Genomic DNA, 24,108 nt, shown 5'->3' on the forward strand with positions numbered 1-24,108 from the left:
ATGATTCTGTGTACAGCCCTTAGACAATCCTGATGCAATTTGATTAGTTTGGTAAGTGCCCTTATTTACCTAATACTTTCTGACTGCTGACTTTCTTCGTAGAGAAGCAACGGAGATTAAATTTAGAGGTGTTAATGCTTTTTAGGTTGAATGGGGGATTTTGTGGTATTGCTTTTGCATGTTAATTATTATTTTGACAGATGTCGCCACATACTCTTTCCCCTACTCTCTATCTTGTAAAGCCACCATTATCAGATGAAGCTGCCTTTACATGGCACCTACTCTCCAGAATGGAGAAGCCTATTGCTGAGAAATCTCTTGAATTCATCACATGACATTATTTCCACTCTGCCTTTCTAAAAGCCTTTTTTTTTTTTTTTCCAAAATAAGAGTAGTTTGTGGTTAATATTTTGTTAAACACAGTTCTCCAGCTTGTGCACATTGTGATTTTGGGCAGTATTTTCCCCTATTGTGTTTCCTCTATAGTTGCTGCAACTGAGTCTGAGTAATTCAACCTCTTGTCATGGGTTATGTCCTTCAATGCCAGAATGAGTGGTGATGACATGAGGATTGTGGTACATGATTAAGTGGGGTGTGTGATGATCATCATGAATTATGAAAAAAAAAAAAAGGGGGGGTGAGGGGAAGTACAACTGGCGTAGATGGAGACTGCTAATGTGTCATGTTGGGAGATCTGCATAGAAGTCCTATTGGTTTGGGCTTTATTTGGTCTGAAAAGAGAATAAATTGTGTTGGCTTTTCTTCTTTCTCTCTCTCTCTCTCTCTCTCTTTTTTTTTTTTTTTGGCAGAGGATCTTTGTAGGGAAGCTGGGATCTGACATGGTTTGGTTCCTGCCATTGTGTGGTATGTACCTTGGGCTGATGGGAGCAAAGGGAACACTGGGACACCTGTGCCTTCAGCTGCTCACCTGCAGCCCAGTCCTGCCATGGCAGCTCACAGCTGCTCTGCTGTGTGCTGTGGTTTCTACCTACCTGGGGTGGTTGGGCTTGGCTAGTAAAGACAGAGGTGTTTTTTTTTTTTTTTTTTTTTTTTTTGTTTTTTTTTTTTTTTTTTTTTTGTTTTGTTTTGTTTTTTTTTTTACAAATGGGAGCTATGGAGAACCTGTATGGCTTACTGAAAGTTTCCCTGTGCTTTACTCCTTGGGCTTTCACTAAAATTATTATTATTATTTTTCTCTACAAAAATTTCACTTACAGAGCTTTCTTTTTGTTTGTTTGTTTCTCTACCTCTTTTTCTCCTAAAAGTATACTCATGAAAACTACTAGATTGACAATGGCAGAGAATAAAGTTCTGGGCAAGGATTGTATCTGTGAACATCTCAGGAGACAGGCGAGGAGCTTCAGGTGAGTAGGCTTAATCTGAGGGCATTATAGGACATCCTGCTGTACAGATGAATTGGCCTGGGTCTGTGCCATCTTGGTGATACACTTCACAAAGTAGACCTGTCCAAAATGTGGTTTCATTACTTGAGAAACCTATTACAAAACAGACTTGAATTTTCAGACTGGAATCTCCCACGTTCTTGGTTGGTGTTTTTGTTGACCATTTCTGAATCTCCCAACTTACCACCAATAAATCAATGGATGCTGAGTGTAAAGGTGTTGATTTTGGCAATCAGGATGTTTTAAAAACAGAAGAGATGTTCATAAAAGGTGCCCCAGCATGAAGAATGACTTGGAAGCATTGATGGGAATTATCTACATTTTTTTCAAAGCAGATCTATGTGGTGATCCATACCACACCTTTTAAACATCCTTAGCTTTGCTCAAACATTTGCACTGTGGAGGGAGAATTTTGGGGCTATTTTTAAAGTTTACCTAATATTTTCTGTTGATAAAGTCTATTTACTGGATCACCAAAACTGGCTGTTTGCTTCAGGCTGATCAGACCCAGGCATTGCTGTATTATAAATATAATGAAGGGATGTTTTGGAGTGCTTTATGAACTTTAAGTTTTACGTGTTCTCATATAATTCCTTCTGCAAGATCCTAGGTCAATGTAAGTCTTGCTTTTTGGTGTGCTTCTCCTTTTTCTTTTTTTTTTTTTTTTCCAGAGGTGATGCAGTGTGTGACAGGTGAGGGGGTGAGGGCCTCCATTTCACTCCAGCTTCCTGCTGTGGGGCTGCTGAGAAGAGAGAGCTCACAGGGGTCTGAGCACTGCACTGTGTGTTCTCTCTTTGTTTTCTAAATACACTATATCCAATGTTTACTGCAGTGCTCTGTGCATAAGCTGTAGCCAAATGCACTCTGGCCCTCTCTCCATTACCCGTCCATGATATGTTATCACCTCTGGTAAAGACATTATATCCCAAATTAGGGGGAACATCTTGTCATTTTAATATTAGCAGATGGACGCTGGGAGGCTTTCTAGAACAACTAAGACATTTCTTTATTCTTTATAATCTTCATTATTTATTTTCAGTGTGTTCTTACTGATGTATTGATATAATTTTGTAGCCATCTTGTGAAGTTTCTTATGAAAAATACGGGAAAGAAGACCTCTGATAAAAGTTAGCTTTGTGATTTGGGCATCTAAAATGTTCTTTAAAATGTATCACAGGTCAGATTAATTGCATTGCTAATGCTTACCCTGGACATGTTGTTTGTCACAGTAGTAACTCACACTGCTGGACTGTTAAATCCTTGAAAAAATGGAGCGACCTCTTTTCAGCGGGTCAAATATATTATCTTTATAAGAAAAAGCGTCATTGTTTGTTAAAAGTTGAAGTTGCAAGTGAGAAAATTGCACATGCATCAAAGAACCTTCAAGCAGGGGAAGACCTTAGTAATGTCAAGCACATTTACAGTAAAGTCGGTTAAATGTGAAGCCTTTTTAACCATACCAAGGCAAAATATGGTATCTAACAAAAAGGCATTTGTCTGAAACATCCACCATAAACAACAAGAAGTAAGAGCTGTGGTGTGTTTATGAAGCAAAATTGGAGAACAGCTGTGCTGAGCATGTAGAGGGCAAGCTGGTATGGCTGAGCTGGAGCAATTGGTTGGGCTCTCCATCTTCTGCCAAACTCTGCATCTTTCTTGTTTAAGTATTAAAAGCGAAGCTCTTAAATTCAGAGTAGTTCTTCACTTATTATATGTGAGACCCTTTCCTCTGCCACACTTTGCAGAGCACTAGCAAAAAAAGAGAACAAGCTTTCTCTGTGGGGTATGGAACAAAGCAGTCATAAAGTCCTGGGTATTTTTTTTTATTTACTAGTTTGCCCCCAAAGTCTAGTAAGGGTAGGTACCCTATGAAACCCATGCCCCAAGAAAAAATCATTTTATTTGGATGCAGTTCCTCTATATGCTGGAGCAAACCCTCAGCTCTTTTCTAAACTACATAAAAAAAAACAAAAACACGAAACCCTCAAACAACCCCAAATAATAATAAAAAAAGTTTTCCTTCTCAGAACAGCATCTGTTATTTAGCAACATCTGAATTTCCATAAATAATCCCAGATTTCCCCTGTGCAAAGATGTAAACAACTGTTGTGCACTCAAGTCTCCCCCAGTCTCGCTGCCTTTCTGTGCGAGGAGAGTGAGAGAGGAGGCACTGGGGGGTCTGTAATGGGATCCACACTGGGGCAGGGGTGGGTTGGGGTACGGGTGGCTGCTAGGCCCCTGATGGGTGGTAAAACTCTTTGGCCCTCTGGAAGCTGTCCACCAGATGGGACTTTTGAGATTATTGGTTGTTTCGAGCAGCTAGACTAGTATGCATATTGGTGATCCTGCCTGGCTTGGCTGTGGGCTGGCGTGGGGACAGGGATGGGGATGGGAGGATGCCACCCTCCCTCTGACTTGAAACATGAGGCTGAGGGCTATGGTGGGGTCCACCACAAAGCTACTCAGGACTGGAGGCCTCCCACCAGCCCGGTCTCTGGGTTTCTTTAAGATGCTATTTCTGCAGGAGGAGGCAGAGGGGGAACTGAAACCTCTTGGGGTAATTAAAAGACTAGTAATTAAGCAACAAATAATAATGGCACAAATAGAAATGAGAGGCACCAGCTGCTTCATAAACCCATGAAAGTCACAAAGTCTTGCTTGTGATGCCTGCTGTAACGACACTTTATTCTTAACACATGAGCATACCATGCGAGAAAAAATTTTCTTTAAGAGGTTTGTTTGTTCCTCTTGTCAGACTATATTCCTTTTTTTTTTTTTACTTTTTTTTTTTTTTTTTTTTTTTTTTTTTTTTTCTGCTGGGCTAAAATTACCAACAAATTAAACCATGTCTGTAGCCAGCTTAATCCCTCACCCTACCCATTAACATTTTATTAAACTGTAAAATGTCAAGATGGTTAAATTTCTTCAACAATTCAGTAAACAGGGACACCACTTTTTTTGTTAGGGTCTTAGAACAACTATTTAATACATCTTACACATATACGAGAAAATCAATTTAGCTGGATCAACATGCCATTTCACAGTGAAGCTCTTTTTTCTTTGCATTGACCTTGTCCTATGATTATTTCTCTCCATTCAGCCACATGTGATTGCTCCTGAAGTATTTTCTGTGCTTTGAAAATCTTGCAAAAATCACTTCCGCTATTAGTCTCAACATTATTCCTTGATTCTTCAGTGGGTCTGTTGCATGCTGACAGCTCTGTTGGGTCTCTCTTTGGAGCTGAAATACTGATCTTACCTCTTACTGTGACTAAGGGTGAGTTATTGTGCACTGAATACACAGGAAAAACCTTGTTGGAGCCTCAGCCCCGTGTAGGGGAAATGTGTACAGACACTGACACTAGCTTTACATCCTAACGTGGCAGAGCAATGTCATCCTGCTGTCACCTGCTGAAGTTGATTTGATTTGAACTTAACATAACCTCAGAAATGCTTTTATGCTGCTGCTTGGATATTTTCGTACCACCTTAAAAAAACTTCTCATACTGACTCCTTATTTTTTCTTTTCCTTTGCAGTTTTATGACTGAATGAAATAATTGACTGAGATAAGCAAAAAGAAAGCAAGAATAATTTCAACACAGGAGTTTGTCCCTTTTGAATACTCTCTATCTGTGTTTAAACCTGTGGTATCCATACATAAATTAAATAACAATTATAAAACCATGTAAATTAAAGTTACTGAAACTCAGCAAGGAAGTCTTGACTTTCTGTGCTAGCCTTTGTTCTTGCCAATGTGACTGACTGCTCAGGAAAACTAATTATTTTGCACTGCTACCTGGAATGCATCTGTGAATAGGACCCCCTACTCTCCTGTAAGCCATAGTAGCTTTTTATCTTCTGGGTCCTGCTGCTTCTCTAAATATTTCTCTTTAATTTGAAGAACTTGTTTTCCTAGAAGAGATTTCTGAGGACGGAACCAGGAGTTACTGGTGTTCAGCTGGACTCTGAGCTCCTGCAGTGTGCAAGAGTCCATGACCAGCAGAAGTGGCTGAGAGCTCTCTGATGCTGTGAGTTAAGATGGGAGGTAAAGGGTATGAATGCCTTCCCTTCCCTAAGACACTGAGCATCAATACTTCCCATCATGAGCGTGGTGGAAAGCACACCAACAAGCAATATGCTAAGAAACATATTGTACCTCTGAAAAAAAAGAAATATATATATATATTGTTAGAAGTAATATTTTAAAGCATCATCTACCTTCATTTTTGCTTGATTGCTGCCTTTTCCCCCTGCCTTAATCTCAAAAAGTGAATATGATCTTAAATGTGATCACCGTTTATCTTTAAGAAGATCTGTGGATTCAGGCTGCTCATTTGGATTTTTGCATGACATCACTTGCTGAGATTTTGGTGTGTGTTATCAACTTAAGAAGTGAAATTCAAGGTTTTGGCTTGGCCATGTGAATAGCTGAATGGCATGAGATCTAACTATCAGGGAGATTACCCTTTTCCCCTCCATGATGGTGCTGCTGTGGGATGACAAAGCAGAGATGACAAAGCAAGCATCCTCTCCACATAGGGGAAGTCTAGCTGTTTGTGATCTTCCCTCCTTCTCTCCCCCCCCCAGATTTATTACCTTCATGGTGCACTTCAAAGTCTTTTTCTTTCTCAGGGCTCTGCAGAAGAGGGTGGCTTGCTGTTGGCCTTCAGATTGGGAACTGTACCCAGGGCTTTCTACCTGAGTGTCTTGGTCTTCCATGGTGGTGAAAGGCATTGCATTTTGTTGTGATGCAAAAGGTGTATCGATGCAGTCTGCATCAAACATCCTGTGTCCACTGTCTAAAGCAGCAGGGAGGTAGAGGCAGTTAATGTGTGCGTCTGAACAATGGAAGTGTACACATGTGCCTGTGCTGACTGCTTCCTCTGAATGTCCTGCAAGTGCGGGGTGAATCAGAGTTGTACAAATATACGAGTTTGGGGTGATTCTTGGTCGAGAAAGTTCCCTAGTAGAGGGAGAGAGAAAAGAACTGGAGAGCAGTCCATGCTCACCCCAGCACTGCTAGCTCTTCTAGGTGGCTGAGCTTTGTGAGCTTTGGTGAGTTGTGGTGGCTGACTAGTTTGCTGAAAGGTAAACATGCACTGGTACAGGATAAATGCTCTGTTATCAGCAGCCTGTGCATTATAAGAGCTCGAGCACTCATCCACCTCTGCTGCCGACAGTGCCGGGGCTCTCATGTAGCACGTGAGCCTTCCCATCGGGGCACCAAACCTGCCTCAGCCATGTGCCAGCATTGGTGCTACACTGGGGCTTGGGGCACAAAAAGCTGCCCACGAGCTCTCACCGTGCAGTCAGTGCCATCAGCTGCTCCTCTTTGGGCACAGGTGTGGAAGTAAAAGCCCCAGGAGCTGGAGGGCAGTAAGGGACTGTGCTGAGGAAGAGTCATGGCATGGCTGGCAGGGAGGAGCTGTAATGCAGAAGGAAGGGATGGATGTAGATTATAGCACTGAACCACACAGAGCTCAAATCCTCCAGCACAGGCTTGGCTGTAGTGAAGATGTATCTTAATCTTTATCCAATACTAGAGCCAACCCAGAACAGGCTGTTTCATGAGGTTTGAAAATGTTCCACTGCTTTGAAGGAAAAAAGTGACAATAAAAAAATAATGAAGAAAATGTTCCACACATGAATGAAAAAATGCTGTTCCTCTCAAACACTTCTTCTTACAGGGCATATATGCTATTAATTTGTGCTGATTGGGGGAAAATATTTGCATATTTTGCTTTGAAAACAAATGCTGAGATTGTATGATAGCACTTCTTGTAGCCATGACTTTCCAATTGAAAACTGAAATTGTGATAATCTTTCTGGGAGAATCTTTTCTGAAAAGCCTCCCATCTATATTTTCTTTTCCATGCCTTCCCCAAAACAAAGCCACATAGACTTGATATGCTCAAATTCAGCCCAGCTTTTTTTTTTTTTTTTCTTTTTTTTTTTTTCTAGCATTTACATGAATTTTGTGCTTGTGAGCTTCATTCACACAGCTGAAGAGCCCTGAGGAGGGATGGAGGGGTACACCCATTGACTGTTCAGTAATGAACACATGTACAGATAATAATATATGGCATTTAGGTTGGAAACATTAAGATACTCATGAAGTCTATTGTGCTTTATATAGCTAAACCCCTACTGTTTCTGCACCCTGTATAACAGCCTACTCCTGAGAAGAAAATGAACACGAGAGGAAAAAGTGATGGGGAAGGAGAGCATCTTGTCAAACCTGATCAGTTTGTGAGCAGGGGGCCAGAAGACAGTGTGGGCTGCAGGTGAGAAGAGGGTCCTGTTCAGTTGGCTTAGCTGCATCTGCAGATCTTTAGCAGGAGACTGAGAACACGAGGATTTTCTGAGTGTCCCAAACTCAGAGTCTGGGGCAACATTTTACATACTTATTTGTCAATACAATGTTTTCTTCTAGATTTTGCTGTCTTGGAAATCATTTGGTCTCACAGTTTCTTTTCTGTAACACTACCACTCTCTTTTGTGATGCCTTTCCAAGATCCTCAAACAAAGGCTTCATTAAGGAGAACGAGGTTTCAGCAGTTTGGATAGACCCCCAGGTGCCACGCACTGAATGCAATACTTGCAGATTGGGCTTTTTCTCACAGGTAGGGTTTTCTCTGCTTTGCTGACTGGCTGTAGTTGGTGTGCAGTTGCACAGCCCAAGCTGGTGCTGTCTCCTGCAGTGGAGACAGAAGTATGTGAGACATCTGTATAAATAAAACACACCAACAGGAATTCTTCCATGGCTGCTGGTGACTGAAGTGACACCAGCAAAAATCACAGCCAGACCAGGACAGATGAGTGAGACTGTGCCAGATGGGGTCTGATCTGCCTCAGCCCTGTTCTTGGTGGATGCAAATACTGCAGTAGCTTCACTGAGTTTGTTTGAGCAAATATTTAGAAATAGAGTTGCTTTAAGCTCCCCGAGGTGCTACTAAATCTCATATTGCAGAAGTTTGCTGTTTACCAGAAACCTGAATGACTTTAAGGCTCCCAGGAGTTCTCTCGCCTCTTCTGCAATGAAGACCTTTCCAGGCAGAGGTGCCCAGAGAATTGCTGCCAAGATCAACTTTCCTACCTCCAGTACGTGCGCAACAGGGAGGAGAGGGCACCTGGAGCGCTGGTGCTCCTGCCTCTGGCTGAGGTACTGGCAGGGTTGTGCTGCTTTATCTCTAAGTCGACAGCAGGGAAGGGGAACATCTGAGGCTCCTGTATGTGAGCCCTAATTGCCCTTAGGCAAATACCATGTCCAAGGAGGGATAAGCCTTCCTTTCCTTATAGGCAGTGCCCCATTTCCACGTAACCTACTTTCTGCACATCTATTGACAGGATGGTGGTGAGACCTTGTGGCCTGGTTCTGGAGCAGAGTTCGCCATTTGAAAGGCCTCATTCTACCCCCTGGGGCTCTGGGAAGCGCCCCATCAGGTGCCATCCATGCATGATGTTGGGCCTCATCAATGATCCTGGGCTTTGCTCAGTGGATAAAGGAGTGATTATTCATCACTCACAGGTGCTCGGAGCTGGTGCTGCTGCTGAGACCAGCTCCTTGTAGCAGGTCAGACAGATCTGGACAGCTCGTGCTATGGAACATGGCTGGAGTATCAGGGCAAGGCTTTGGCTATAACACAAGACTCAGCTTGTGCTCACTCTTGGGTGAAGACGGCTGTATGGGTAGCATCCTGAGCTTTGTAGAGCTCAAAAGGCCAGTTTATTTTAGTTTCTACTTACATGGAGTTCATTTTCAAGAGGGAGTTTCTGATTTTGTCCTGCAGAATTGGTTCAGTTTTTAAGAGCCAGTGTCTTCACTGTTCTACTGTTGTAGTCTCCAAATCTTTGCAGTCCACAGTAGGGTGAGGGCTGTCAGCAGCAAACAGAGGGACTACAAGTGAAAGGCAGTGCAAGGATGAGCTGCCCTTTGCTAACTCTTGTGGCTACCACACGTCTGGGTGATAACAGTGCAGTTTTGGGCTTTCTCAGACCTCACAAGAACATTTGATATCTGCAATGGCCATATTTTTGAACATACTGCAGCTTGTTGCGCTTTCTGTGAGAGAGAAAAAAAAAAAAAAGGAAAAAAGTGGCTGTGCAATTCCTAAATGTTAACGATGCTTCAGTTTGGCAAACACACTACTAGTGATAGTAAGGCTCCTACAAAATGACATGCAAGAAAATAAAGAACCGCACATGGTTTTCTGCCTTTTGTACATGGGAGGCGAGAGAGCAGCTGAGTATCTTCTCCTGCTTCTCCACATAATGCAGCTCAAAGCTCAGACCTGTCACTACTACCCAGAGAGTGCTAATACATCTATTACGGCCTTCCTGCCTCCATCACCCAGGCACGCTGGGAGACACAAAGGTTCTCCTTGGTCAGTCTGACACCTACCTGCTGCATCCCTGGCTTTTGCAATATAACCCGATGGCCTGTGATACTGGAAGCACTTCGTAGCTATTTTGTGCTCTGTACTGTTTGCACCTGTGCAAAATGGGTTTATAGTGCTGGTAGGCAGATTTGGTGCCGTCTGAGCACCTTGTGGATGACTGCACAGAGAGGAAATCCTGGCAGAGAACAGGGCCTGATCTAGACCTCTCTTACCTTGAATTCCATGAATTGTCACAGCACAAGAGAAGAAATTAAACCTAGATTTGGCTAGATTTAGGCACTGGGTTTGGAGATGGATTAAGACCTTTCAAAACCCATCTCATCTATCCCATCCCCTCCTACCTACTTTTCTAAGTAAACGTGGTGATCCCATGTACTGATAAAGCTCCCTCAGATCTGGGATATCTTTTGGCTGCATCTTTCGTTCCACTGGAAATCTCTCCCTTTCTGCCCTCCCTCCGCTCCACCCCACTCGAATTCTTCAGCTGCAGCAGGGCAAGCAGCCAACCTCATTTCTAAGCGCCTCTTGTCTGAGGCTCTATCCAGATGCTTTCGGAGAGAGGCCTGATCAAAGCAGACAGTGCTGCGATTGAGTCTGGTTGCAGGGAGCTGTGAAATGGTCATGGGCTCCCAGGAAAACCCCACAGCTCCCTGCCAGGATTGTTTGATGAGGCTTATCACCAGCAGTGCGGTTGTCCCCAGCATCCAGGATGGCACAAAGGACAGAAAAAGATGAACACAAGCATTCGGTTGGCAATGTGAGCGGGTGGAAAGATTTTGTTTTCTCCATGGCAAGGCTGACTTTTGAGACCTTTCTGTGATATAATTTCTGCTTCCTTTTTTTTCTTTCTAACTGTGACAAGCTGACTAGCTTACTCAGAATTTCCTTGCTGAACGATACGTATAATTTGATGATGAGTATGGCAGCAATAGTAATTATGATCTCCGTATCTACAGAAGAAGTTGCTTTTACAATGGAAAGTTTTTCCAGCTTGTGTTCAGTAAAGGTTATATTCACCACATAATGTCATAGTGTATATCACAGCCTATAAACTCTATAAACTCTGGAGCATTTTGAACTGTTACCCGCACACAGTGTTGACAGTTTTCTGAAAGACTTAATACAAAGCTGTACAGCCAGCTAAAGTAAGGTGCACTTGTCCACACTGTAACCCATGTCACATTGATGACCCAAAAGTGGAGTTATCATAAAACATGAAGTGTTTTTCCTCATAAATTAGAAAAAAAAAAAGCTGGAAGAAATCATTTTCATTTTTTTTCCATCAAAAATGAAAAAGAAATTCAAGACCCAATTGTGGTTATTTTCTTTCCCTTCTAGCATTCTGTTATGAAACACGTTTACTATTTGTGAGCTGCTCTGGTAAGAGGGCAAGTCATGTAATTCCCATTGAAGGATGATCTCAGGATATGAAAGAATCTAAAGTGAAGCCAGATGAAAAATGGGGATTTGGGGGATTTCCTTTTATATTTCTCCCCAAGTTGCCAGTGTTGTGGAATATGCCTAGATGCTGGTGTGCCTGTGTGTTTTTTGAAATGAGGATGCAGCAGAAGCAGCAAATGGGCAACATAAACTTTGTTTAAATTTGTATAAACAGATAGTTGACTACATGACATTAGAATTTTTAAGCCAAATTCTGAGCCTTCCTAATGCCCAATGCTTCAATACTTTCTTCCTCTTATTTATTTATTTATTTATTTATTTATTTATTTATTTATTTATTATTACCACAACCCTGATTAAAAATACCAAGTTGACAAATGATGGTCTGCCAGTTGCACCTCCTACTGCTAACACTTCAGCTCATTCTGCATTTTGTTCAGTATTGGGAAATGCACTGCTACTTGTCTGGTTGAGGGACTTTGTTCATATTTTTGTGTGCATGTCAGATGGATATATCTGAATACAGCCTGTGAGATGTATACCATTGTAGGTCTCTTGATTTAAGACTGGTCTCCAGGTAACTTTGAAGAACCTGTGGACTGCGCTGCTGTCCTTCTTGTTGATAGAAGTGTTAGATCTTTGGAAAATTGAGATGTTCCTACATTCCCAAAATCAACACAGTTTTGTTCATTTATGTGACTTCACAGGGGACCCGTGCTGGAGCAGTTTGCTCCTGGGGAATGGACCCCATGGTACGGAGCCATGTGAGAGCAGTTCTTGAAGAGCTGCTGCCTGTGGGCAGCCCCCACAGGCTCGGCTGGGGAAGGCCAGCATCCCATGGGAGGGACCCCATGGGGAGCAGGGGCAGAGAGGGACCATGAGGGAGCAGCAGAGATGAAGCATCAGGGACTGACCGCAGCCCCCGTTCCCTGTTCCCCTGTGCTGCTTGGGGGAAGGAGTTAGAAGAGGATCGGTGGTGGGAAGGTGTTTTTAGTTTGCTTTTAGTTTTTCACTGCTCTAGTCTATTAGCAATGGGCAATAAATTACATTAATCTCCCTATGTTGAGTCTGTTTTGCACATGAAGATAATTGTTGAGTGATCTCCCTGTCCTTATCTCAACCCTTGAGCTTTTTTTCTCATTGTATTTCTGCTCTGGTCTTTTGAGGAGAGGGAGTGAGAGCAGTGTGGTGGGGCTTACCTATCTACTGGTGTGAACCCACCACGTCATCTCAGGCCTCTTCACTCTTTCACCCACGCATCTCAAAGCTTTAAAATTTCTCCCCTCAGCCTGCTCATCCAGACTTGCTCTGCTGGTCTCGAGAGGAGAATCAAAAGCACAAGTTGGAGATACAGTCACCAGAAAAACATGGCAAACCAGAGCTTTCCAGAAAAACATGGGAAGCCCTTTCCAGTTTGCTTATTGCTAGTGTGAGGAGTGAGCTGTGTTGGGGAGAGGGGAGCAGGAGGGCACAAACAGCAGCAGTACGGTATTTAGCAGGTGTCGGGGAGAGCAGGATCTAATGAGAATCATAGAAACACTTGAAAGCTTTTTAACTCCATCCAGGATTTGCAGGAGCTGTTGATAGGAAACAGTAGTGACCCAACTGACAGTTGAAGAGATGAAAGGAAGCCCTTCGGATTAAATAAGATTTAGGAAATAAAAGGATTAGCGATACACAAAAGCTAGATTTAGGGGTTTATTTAGCCAGTGCAGTGTGGCATGATGGGATGTGGGGCATCAGAAAGGAGATGAAAGACAAAGTAAAAAGACGAATGCGGGAGGTAGTTGGGAGGCGAGGAATCAGCACAACATCTCCAAAAACCCTTCACAAATCTTCTTATAATTGAAAATGGCACAAAAAAACTAGTTTTCATTAACAATCCTGGCTTCTTTACATAGTAACAAGCAGTGTTACAATGACAAGAAACCTTCTGTGACGTGACTGTCAGCTCAAATCCATGCCACATGAGGGGAGAGCCCACATTTGTCAGCCCATCCACAGTTACAGGTTTGATGTCTGAAGAGGTGAAATCAGACTTATGTAAAAACATCCTCTATTAGATTCATAATTAACTGTGTTTCCACATAGGGGCTGCTGAAGGACCATTCTGGTTTAAGAGAGCTCCATTTGGAGGTCTCTAGTGAATTTGGTGTTGGGCACAGAAGTGAGAGGTGAGGATGTGTCAGCGGAGCCAAGAGGACAGAGCGCCTCCAGCAAGCAGCTGCCACGGGACTACATCATTCTGTAGCTGAAAAAAATGGGACTGATGGGTTTCCAGAGCAAAACTGCTGGACTTCTGGCTGAATCATCATCAGAATACCATTTGTACTATTGGAGGGGTATAGAAAAAACTATACAGTAAAGTGTTTGACTGAATGGTTGTTCACCTAAGGATTACTCCAAAGAGCACTGAAGACAGGAGTGGCTACCAGGGGATTTTGGCTCAGACTTTAAGACACTGTAGTCAGGCAGCTGTTGATGCTCTTGGCTTCTTGCAAGTGCTATGTGGAGAAAATACCACCTCCTCATGCTTTTACTCCACATCTCCAGGATAGTTATGGCTTGTCTAGTGTATCAAAGGCTATCAGGACAAGAATGAATTCCACCCTCCTCAGTGTAAAGATTTTTTTTTTTTTTTTTTTTTTTTTTTTTTTACAATCATAGATAGTTATGACTAGATTAGGAAGGTTAATAAAGTTTGTGGGATGTTGAAATAAAAGTAATCCAGATTTTTCCTGCCAGGGTTACTGGAAATACGTTAGTGTAGAAATGTTTCTTCAGATAATGTTTACTTACCATTTGTTCTGTAATCTTACAGGAATGCTAATAGGGTTACAAAAGGATTCAAATATTAGGGAAAGACATTATTTAGGTTTCCTGGGCATCTTTTGTTTGGCCTTGTTTTGCTATGGTACTTGATGGTTTAATCCCTTGAATGTCCCAGAGTAGTTTTTTCAGTAAACACTGACCTGAGTAAGAAATCAAGATATAAATAACAGTTTTAAATTTTATTTACGATTGCTTTGCATCTTTTATACTGCTTTCTGTAAAGAGATCTGCATTCTAGTTGGTTGGCTTTGGATGGAAATGTAAGCTTGACTGAAAATTTATTTGTTCAGTAAAATGCCCTTTAATACCCTGATTATATAAGAAAATCTTCGTAAAATATTTTTTTTTTGCACATAATTGAGTCTTAATTTTATGACTGTTTTAATCCAATTGAATAATAGCAGTTAAAACTTTATTTTCCTAATAAGCTAGTCATCACATTATTAATACATATGCAATATGATGTCCATGCAGACACAATTTTCAAATGTACTTAGATATCTACTTGTTTTTTCCAAAAATCCTAACAGGATGAAGTGTCTAGTTGCCTCTGACTCATGATGCCAGAGAGCATGTCAGCATCTGCAAAGGCTCAGGTACCCCTGAAATTAGGTTATTCACAGTTTGCCTTACATAACTTTCCTGGGATTTGTGGGGAATCTCTGGGGCACAGGCAGTGGCAAAATCTGCCTCTCCAAGAGCTGACTCCCTTTTTGTCTTCCTCGCAGTCCCAGACTCCTTGAGCACGTATTCCCACACCCATGCAGGTTCAGCCAAGTCCAGCCAGGAGGACTGTCTCTCCTTGGACCACTCTGCAGCACAAACCCCTCCAGGTTTCTGAGCAATTCAGCCTTCATTGTGCCCTTGCTTTTGAGGGCTTGAATTTACAGCCTGCACAGATGTCCTATAAAAGCAGGCTTTGTTCGTATGCCTGAGGAGGAGGTTAGGTCTGACTGATTTTTTCCTTCTTTTTAAAAACACAATGAATAATCGATCACCAAATGCTGTTGCAGGTGCCCAGGTGGTGCTTTCAGACTCTTCTTGCCCCCATCCCTTCCTTTCCCAGAGTGGATAACCTGGCTAAGTTTAAGTACATGGGTGATTGCTTTAACTTTAATGCAGAACATCCTGGGACACTAATTTTTACATACATGCATGGTTATGATTATCGTTAATTCCAAACTTGCTTATATGAAAAGGTTGCATCATTACTGTGTTTCAAAATTATATTTAATTTGATTGTGCTTCTGCACTGCTGTCTTCTGTCTATGTTGCCTCTCTTCCAATTAGAGTGGATGACATGCTGAAATATTGTTGTGGTAGACTTGACATTCCTAAAGCAGAACATACCAGAGATTTCAGGAGAACAACCCCCTCTTTTGTTCTACAGCAGATTTTTCTGTTGTCCAAATGCCTCCCTGGTGACAGCCCTCACGAGTAAACAATTTTTTGGTCACCAGCAGCAGGGGCTTACCCAGCAGTTCCTGCTTTCTGTGTTGTACCAGTTCTCCTGCCCCAACTGCTGCTGCTGATCTAAGTGCACTGAATTGAATAGCAAGGAGCTAACACCCCTCTCAGACACTATCACCCCTCTCAGACACTATCCAGGATCTTTTGTTCAGTCCCCAAAATGAAACTGGCAGAGCAAGCAACAGACATTTCCATGCTAATCCCATATTATAAATAGCCACAAAGGAAGACGGCTAAGGAAATTGCATGTGTTTTTTTCTTATCTCTGGCTTATTCATTCTCTAAACACACTTTTTTCTCCAGGTGATACACATGGCTTAAGCTTAGAAAACCTTACTTCACTTCTGCTGCCTGGTTTTGTTAGTAGGTATTATATTTGAAGACTGTTTTTTTCCCTTCCCTTCCCTTCCCTTCCCTTCCCTTCCCTTCCCTTCCCTTCCCTTCCCTTCCCTTCCCTTCCCTTCCCTTCCCTTCCCTTCCCTTCCCTTCCCTTCCCTTCCCTTCCCTTCCCTTCCCTTCCCTTCCCTTCCCTTCCCTTCCCTTCCCTTCCCTTCCCTTCCCTTCCCTTCCCTTCCCTTCCCTTCCCTTCCCTTCCCTTCCCTTCCCTTCCCTTCCCTTCCCTTCCCTTCCCTTCCCTTCCCTTCCCTTCCCTTCCCTTCCCTTCCCTTCCCTTCCCTTCCCTTCCCTTCCCTTCCCTTCCCTTCCCTTCCCTTCCCTTTTTTTTTTCCCCCCTTCCCCACCCCCCCACCTTGGTAAGCAGCAGTGAGGTGGGATGCTGAAATCACATCTCAGATCAGCTGGTTCCCTGTGTAAAGGCATCAAGATGAAGCATGTTGAACTCAGACCCTCACTTACGTGAGGTCATTGTGTTGGTTGTCTCAGCCCTCTGCTCAGCTTCGATGTGAGCTGCAATATTTCTATGACCTCAGCCTGGGGATAAGCTAGTGGCCCCGGACTCAGCAGTGGTTCAACATGAATATAAACAAAGTGGAGATTTGCTTTATGCCAGACGAGGTTACTTTCAAGCATACCCACAAACTCGTAGAAAATTGATAGATTTGGTTTATTGAAAATAAGTAATGGTACCAAAAGAAACAGTATTTCAGGCAAAATAATATTTAATGCCTACCAGCACACGTACTTTGACCCTGTGATTTCAGTCTGTGGAAGAGATCAGCTTGTATCTCCGTAAATATGTATTGCCAGCTTCATTTTTTTTAGAGATTAAAGGGTTTCTGTACTACCTATTACTGCTGCTCATTTTCAACTTTTTTCCTTAAGTCACAGAGCCAGCATTATGGGGAATTAGATCATGTATCAAATGCATGTCTAAAACTTTGGATAGATGTATTGTTATTATTATTTTATTTTTTGTCCTTGTGGGTATTTATTTTGAAGGAAGTTATGTATAAACTGTCAGCCATTCTTAAATGACTAAAGCATTTAACTGCTGCACTTTGGAGAATAGGTGGTTTGTCTGCAATTACTGAAGGATGGCATCCTATATTTTATATTTTCAAGCCAAAGGCAAGAGAAACACAAGCTTACGTAAAAGATGGTGGCGTGGAAGGGATTGTTTAAATGTTCCCAGCTACTATTACTAGTAGATTATGCCAAACTGGGCACATCAAAGGGAGCATAGGAAGCTTCTGTGGTGGTGCAGAGGCAAGAGGAAGGATTTTAATGTAGACAGAGATTCACATGACCTGCTTTAGTAGTCATCTCAGTCAGCCCAACTCCTAGGTCTAAGTCTATGCTGAACGTAAAGCCATAATCTTTGGAGGAAGGTCTGGCTTACTTCTCTGTGTCTCTGCATGCTGGGGGGAGCTGAGCAACATGTTCTAGAACTGCATTGATGCTTAGCGATTGGGTTTAACTTTAGCAGTTTGGTTAAGCTTCACGAAGTTATGAAGAAACCCCTTGGGAGCTGGTGAAGAGTAAACTTAAAAGGCAGCTATGGAGTAGTATGAGCCTGAAAGCTCCTGAAGGTTCCCTGTGCATCCACTGTAAGAGAAAAGACCTTTCTGGGAGCAATTCTTCCAAATAATAATGAAAAGCTATGAAGCTGTCAGTGCAACCCTTAAAATCAAGGTTGTTTTGAAATGGTAATGTGTTCATTGTAACAGGTAATGGGAACATTACATCTGGCCTTCTTCAGGATGAGTCACACGCTTTTCCTCTTCTCAGAGACTTGGCACCTCTGTGTGATGAAATCCAAATACTGGCTGTGCTTACAGGGCTGAGCAAAACACAGAGCAGATGAAGAGATACAGGTCAATATGCACATCTATAGCTGTTTGCCAAGATGACACGGATCCAGAGGAATGTTTGAATATCATCCAGAAATTGTCATTCCTGAATATACATCCTCTGAGATGACCCTGGAGAATACACACCTGGTTTTCACTTAACCAATTGCAGAAGAGATACCAGCTGAAGAGCACGGGAACACTGGAAGATTTTCAAACAGATCAATGTTGTTGCTAAAATATCCTGGGATTTGGGATACACTGGTCCATATTGTTTCTTTTGCTCAAAAAATAAAAGACACTGCCCTAAGAAATAGGGCAGTATGAAATGACTTCAGCTTTGCCATTTTGATGAACAGGTCTGTTCTTATTTTTTTCCACTTGCTTGCTTTTGTTCTTATCTTACATAAGCAATAGATAATTTTTAGCAGTGAATTCTGCAACGAATGATATTTCCTGCAACCAGTGGCCCCTTATCTGGAAGATGATGCTTATGCATAGAAACTCTGGCAGTTTCTGAGGTTAACAATGCAAGATTCTGTCCTCCATATGGACTGACTTTAAATCGGGAGGATAAAACAATGTTTACTAAGCAAAGGTATTTCTGTTCAGGTCCTTGGGAATATTCCACTGCGTAAGACCTGCTATAGTAAAAAATATTTGATGTTTAGTCTAAGTTTTGCCTTTCTCAGAGTTGTCATTATTTCTAGTTGTTGCTCTTTTACTATCCTAACTTGTTATTCTTCTGCTAGCTGTTTATTTCTAACAGATGCTTATAGCCAGTTAACATATGTGCCCTCAGCCATTGCTTAGCTAAGCCATACACACAGCAATTACTCCCTTCATTTTTCCCCCTATCTGAACCCCCTCCTCATCTATTTAACATTTTCTTCGGTTTCTCATGGCTTCTAATATGTCTGCAGAGCTGACTGAAGTATCCTGGGAGTGGCAAATTGGTTTCAAAAATATAAATAAATAAATACAAATACAATCTTTTTTTAATTAAAGCTATTTATTATTTGCAGGGCTGTAGCTTGCGGGGCCTCATTGTTTGGGAATGCTGCATAACAAAATGAAAGGCCGTGCACTGAGGAGCTTCTGCGAGAAATTTCTTCAAAACCAAACCAAACCAAACCAAACCAAACCAACAACCTACTCGGCAGCCAGGAATAGCCCACTTCCCAAAATTGACTTGGTACCTGGCAGCATTCAACAGGTGCAATACTTCTCTCTCTGCTTGGTTGTTTTCCTATCCCCTCTGCTGTCATTGCTGAGTCTCATTTACATGACTTAATTCAGCAGCTGTAGGTAGACTTGGGCTTGGCTGAGTGTGGCTGTGGCTTCATTTTGTGTTGGGAGTCTCTGCTTGTTTTCAAGCTGGTGGTAGCTGGCAGCTTGTGGTTAAAAGCAGCTGACAATGAATGCTGCTGTGCTCGAGGCGCTGCATGTGCAGAGGCAGATGAGCCCTGGATTTCCAGGCCAGCAAGCTCTGGTCTCATGCCTGGAGGCTTCCTTTGTTGCTCCAAGGAAGTCGGGGTGTCACCACACAAAGCGCAGCGGGCACCTTGTCCCAATGAGGCTTGGAGCCTGAGGATGGCTCCTCTTCTTGTGGATGGGGATGAGAATGGCGGCTGCAGTTTTGGGATGACAGCAGTCCCCTCAGGAGATGACTCCCTAAGTGTCTGGTGTCCATCCTGTGAGCTGAGATAAAACAGACTGTAGATGAAAACAAGAATATGGTTTAAAGGGCCTTTGAAAACAAGTATGAATAAGCATCCAGAGTAGTGGAAAACACTAATGCAGGTGAGAAGCTTTCCAAGAACAAATGAGGGATGATTTATTCTGTCACTGACATCAGTTACATGTATGTGCATAGGGATCACAGCCAGCAGCAGCTCAAAGGCTTACTGTGATCCACAGGGCCACTGGAGAAACCAAACTCTTAGGTTACATTTCCAAGCAGTCAGCTCTTGTTCTCCAAACACACCTAGACTAAGGAATTGTGATCCCGCAAATGCAGGAATTGGGCAGTCTGCGTGTATAACATTTTCCCAAGAGTTTAAAGATTGCCGTTGAGCAGCTCATGTTACCTGTAATTGTTTCCTCCAATGGGAAGAACAAGGTGGGCATTCGCACCCAAATAATACTGCTTTTCCAGTATTAAGTTGGAAAAGGAACAGGAGAATATTGAGAAGCAAAGCTGCAATTTTCTCCAGCATTTTGCTGTCTCCCTTCATTGCATGTCTGTGAGAAACAAACAAGGTATGATGAGTTTCTTTTGGTAACAGTTTGGCAAAATTGGGATACTTCAGCTGAAAGTGCTGGATGTAGACATGATTCTCCACATTTTGGGTCCACTGCATACACAGGGCTCTCTCTGCCTTCAGTTCCACCACTGCTTCAGCCTTCAGTTCATTAGGTTCACTTTGTTCAGCCTGCAGCAATGTGGCTCCCAGATGTGTTTTCCGGTATTTCGTTTATAACTGTGAGGAATCTACAGCATCCAGTCACCCCTGTGTCTGCCTTTTTTTTCCTGGCATTGAAGTTCTTTGAACAGGACATTCCTATTAACATCAACAGTCAAAAATGAAATAAAACTGAAAAACCCTGTCAGGTTTTCATTCTCACCAGAATGATCTTTAAGGTAGAACTTCAACAAGCACTCCGGTAGAAATATTTGCTTGTATGGCTTTGGATTTTCCTCACCACTATGCTAAAACAATTTTCAGCTAACAAGTTATGCTCATAAGCAGTGTGTCTTTAAATTCTTCAGCTTTGTGAGTATCAGTTTCAGTGTTGTAGCTATGATAGTTTTGGGACGTAAATGGTTTATTTATTATACCAACTTATGTAGCTTGGAAAAAAAAAAAAAAAAAGAGCTGGAGGAAGGCTTGTATGGCTGGAAACTTGTCTGTTTTTTCCAGCTATATGAACTTGAAAGATGTTATCTCTCTTACAAATCTTGCCTTGCTTTGTAAGCATGTGGTTGAATAATTATCTTCCACTATTGCTTGGATAAATGGTTTCTAAAGAATTTGGGCACACAAAGTCATCTTTGCCAAATTGTCTAAAGATGATTTCTTAAAAGAAGTGATTTTCTCTCTAAGTTTATTTCACAGACACACAAAAATGCTTTATGCCATATGTATTTCTAAGCCTGTTTTTAAAACATGCTGAATGATTTGTTATAAATTTTCACAGACATAGCAAAAAACTGCAGGCAATTGTTTTTGTCTAAGTCATTTTGAAAAGGTGTCACTATGTCTGACTTCAAAGTGCCTGGTAAATTTAGATCAGAGAGGCAATCAATTTGAAATATTAAATCATGCATAGCATAGAGCATTGGGCAAAATTAAAAAGGGAGGCTGATTAAAAGATCAGAAAAACATAGCTCAAGCAGGACTGTGGGAGTTTGATTTACTTTCTTTTTTAAACTTTTTTTTTTTTTTTCCACAGGATCTTCCTGTGCCTCCTGCCACCATGAGAAAAGAGCTTCAGCACACTTTGCTTTTGCAGACTTTGCACTTGCAGACTCTCCAGCTGGCTCCTGAAGGAGATTCATGAACTGTGCATCATGCAGCTAGTCTGATCTTGCCTACACATAACTTTAATTGCAGTATCTAACAATTGGTTTGTATAATGCAAAGTATAACATCTCTGCCAAAAGCATCATAAATGATGATAATTCTTGAGTATTTTTTATATCCTTATCCCAGTATTTGAATCTTAACCATGCCTCAGCCTCCCCAGTTCTTGAGAAAGTGTGTTCCTTGTTTTAATTCTGTGCTTTACAGACAAGCAGTGTTTAATTTCTGTGGATATTAGTTGTGTTTTATTGCAGTGACAATAGGGTTCAGGACAGGATGAAGAAAGGCCCCCATCCAGTCTTTTCAGAATATGTAATATTTTATTTCCATCAAATCCCAGACTACTTGCCACTTCTCTAATGTTAGTTATTCCAGACTTTATTAACTTGCTTGACAGGAGAATCCACTTTTTGTCTAAACCTACCTCTACCCTGAAATACCCTCACTGAGATGGTTATTCCTCCCCATCCTTATGAAGCATAACATTCACTTTGCTCTTGGCTGCCCCTGAACACAGAGTTTTTCTCCAAAATATCTGCAATGCCTCACAATCTCTTTCCTCCAACTGAAATGGTTGTCAGGATTTTGCCAGGTATAAGATTAGATTACATTTTGCCTGTCAAAAAGGTGTTTATTGTGTTTTACATTTGTTTTTTTTTTTTTTTTTTTTGTTCTGGTTTGCCTGACCTCATGGTCCACCCTGGCCTGGATGAAGCCCTAAATAACTATATCACCTGTCAGTTCCTTCCCCCATTTTTACAGGTATTACAATATATTTGTCAAGCAGTGCACCATTTCAAGGCTCTTGTTGATGACTGCTACACAGAGAATTCATCATTCAACGTTATCATTTTTTTTTCTAGCCTCTTTCTGATCTTGTTGTAATTCTTTGCCTTTCTCTCCGTGAGTATGTAATGTTTGTATGGCTCCTTGAAGAGACCTCTCAGGTTGTGTCACCACTTCTGAAGGAAGCTCATTCCAGTCCCACTGATACCACTACCAGCTAGAAGTGTTGTCTTCAAAAGGGCTGGAAATACAACAGCTGTAGTTTTCAGACTCGCCGAGATGTCAGCTGAAAAATGTGTACAAAAGCTCGCTAAAAATATCTGTCAAAAATTCAGTTCATGGCTAAATAACAATGCTGTGTGGGATATACTGAACCCCAGTTTTGAAGCCTGTTTGGAAACCTTTTTGGCCTGAAGCTGACTTCAGGGAGTCAAAAATTTACCTGACATTTATCTTCATATCCCATCCACTTGTTCTTGCTGCTCCACCACTGCTACCACAGCCTGTTGTCACTCCTATTGTATTTCTTTTCTCTATGCAATTCTGTCGTCATTCTAACACAGGCAAATTGCAAACTCAGATTCCACTCTTTCCCACTATTATTTCTAGTATGAATATTTGTGAATTTTTGGGCATTTTAAAGTTTGGGATATGTCATGGCACAGTTTGATGAGGTTGCCAATTCTGTAGCCTCAAACCACTATTCTGCCATATGGGTAACATTAACCAGGCTGACTTGATCTTCTTTGAGACAACACAACCATTCTCAATATAAATATTTTCTTTCTTTCTTTTCTTTTCTTTTTTTTTTTTTTTTTTTTCTTCACATTTTTGTATGCACAAAAAGACCAGCTTTTTTTTTTTTTTTTTTTTTTTTTTTTTTTTTTTTTTCCTGACCAGCTCCTAGTTAAGCTTTCAAGTGCTGTTAAAATCCAATGTACTCTCCAAGGTCTTGTTCTGTGTATTATAATCTCTAATCATCTATGCTTCAGTATTCACAGAAGTGCTAAAACCATTTTACCACCACTTTGCTGGCAAGAACACTCAGAGAGTCTTTCAAAGAATGAAACTTTTCATGAACTACAAATCCAAGGCATTTGCAAGGCTTTTACAAAAACTTGGCATTTAAATGACTGTGTTAAATCCAAGAGTAATTTTCAGATCTACAGTATATAAAATTGGTCCTCTAGCTCCTTGTAAATATCAGCGTAGAAGTACAACTGTGAAAAGTCAATTGTCTATATTATAATTAGTTGAAGGTAATAAACTGATATTAAGTGTCACAAAACAAGTTTGCAGAGGAGAAAATGCCTCCATGCTTTTGTCTTTCTTCCAGAATTGTATACAAAATTGAAAATTGGCTTCTCTTACTAAGAATTCATACATTTATGAAAATTATTATTATAATAAAAAAATCCACTCTAGAATAAAAAAAATTAACTCAGGACAAACGTTTCTCCATGGAGAACAAAGCACGTCATTTTACTGTTTTTCTATACCAAATTTTCGATTTCAAATTTTGCAGAAGAAAGAAGTGGAGGAAAGCAAAGCTTTCCAAACTGAAATCGAGTAAAATGGAAATTTCACATATTTTGTTCCCCATTTCCTCACAAAGAATACCAGTACACTCAGACCTTATAGAAGTAATAGGGAGGTAGAGACGTATAGGTTTTATTTATGTATTTATTTATTTTTTCCTTTTTATATCTGGCTTTAATTTTCAGAGTAGATCCTAATCTGGAGTTTTTAATGTTTTCTAACACACTCTATTTTTCCCCACCCTTCTTTAAAATATGAAAAATAGAGATGGACTACATTTCTGATCTCACTTAACTGTGACAGAAGTCTTGAATAAAGAAATTCTACCCAGTGAAAACAAGTGTATATGAGATCGGACTTAAAACCTGTTTTTATTGGACATTTATGTGGCATGGGAAGAATGCATGCAAACCAAGTCCAGCACATTGCTGTTACTCCAGC

At 41.4% G+C, this 24,108-nt stretch overlaps 1 long non-coding RNA gene across 1 annotated transcript; it reads left to right on the forward strand.

The window, feature by feature from the left end:
* The first annotated feature begins 1,098 nt into the window (after positions 1-1,098).
* On the forward strand, positions 1,099-23,957 carry LOC137850984 (uncharacterized). Its single transcript, XR_011092933.1, has 3 exons — positions 1,099-1,364; positions 18,781-18,971; positions 21,212-23,957. It is a non-coding gene; the product is annotated as an uncharacterized lncRNA (long non-coding RNA).
* The last annotated feature ends 151 nt before the right edge of the window (positions 23,958-24,108 follow it).

Source organism: Anas acuta, chromosome 2, assembly GCF_963932015.1.
Source record: "Anas acuta chromosome 2, bAnaAcu1.1, whole genome shotgun sequence".
Taxonomy (NCBI): Eukaryota; Metazoa; Chordata; class Aves; order Anseriformes; family Anatidae; genus Anas; species Anas acuta.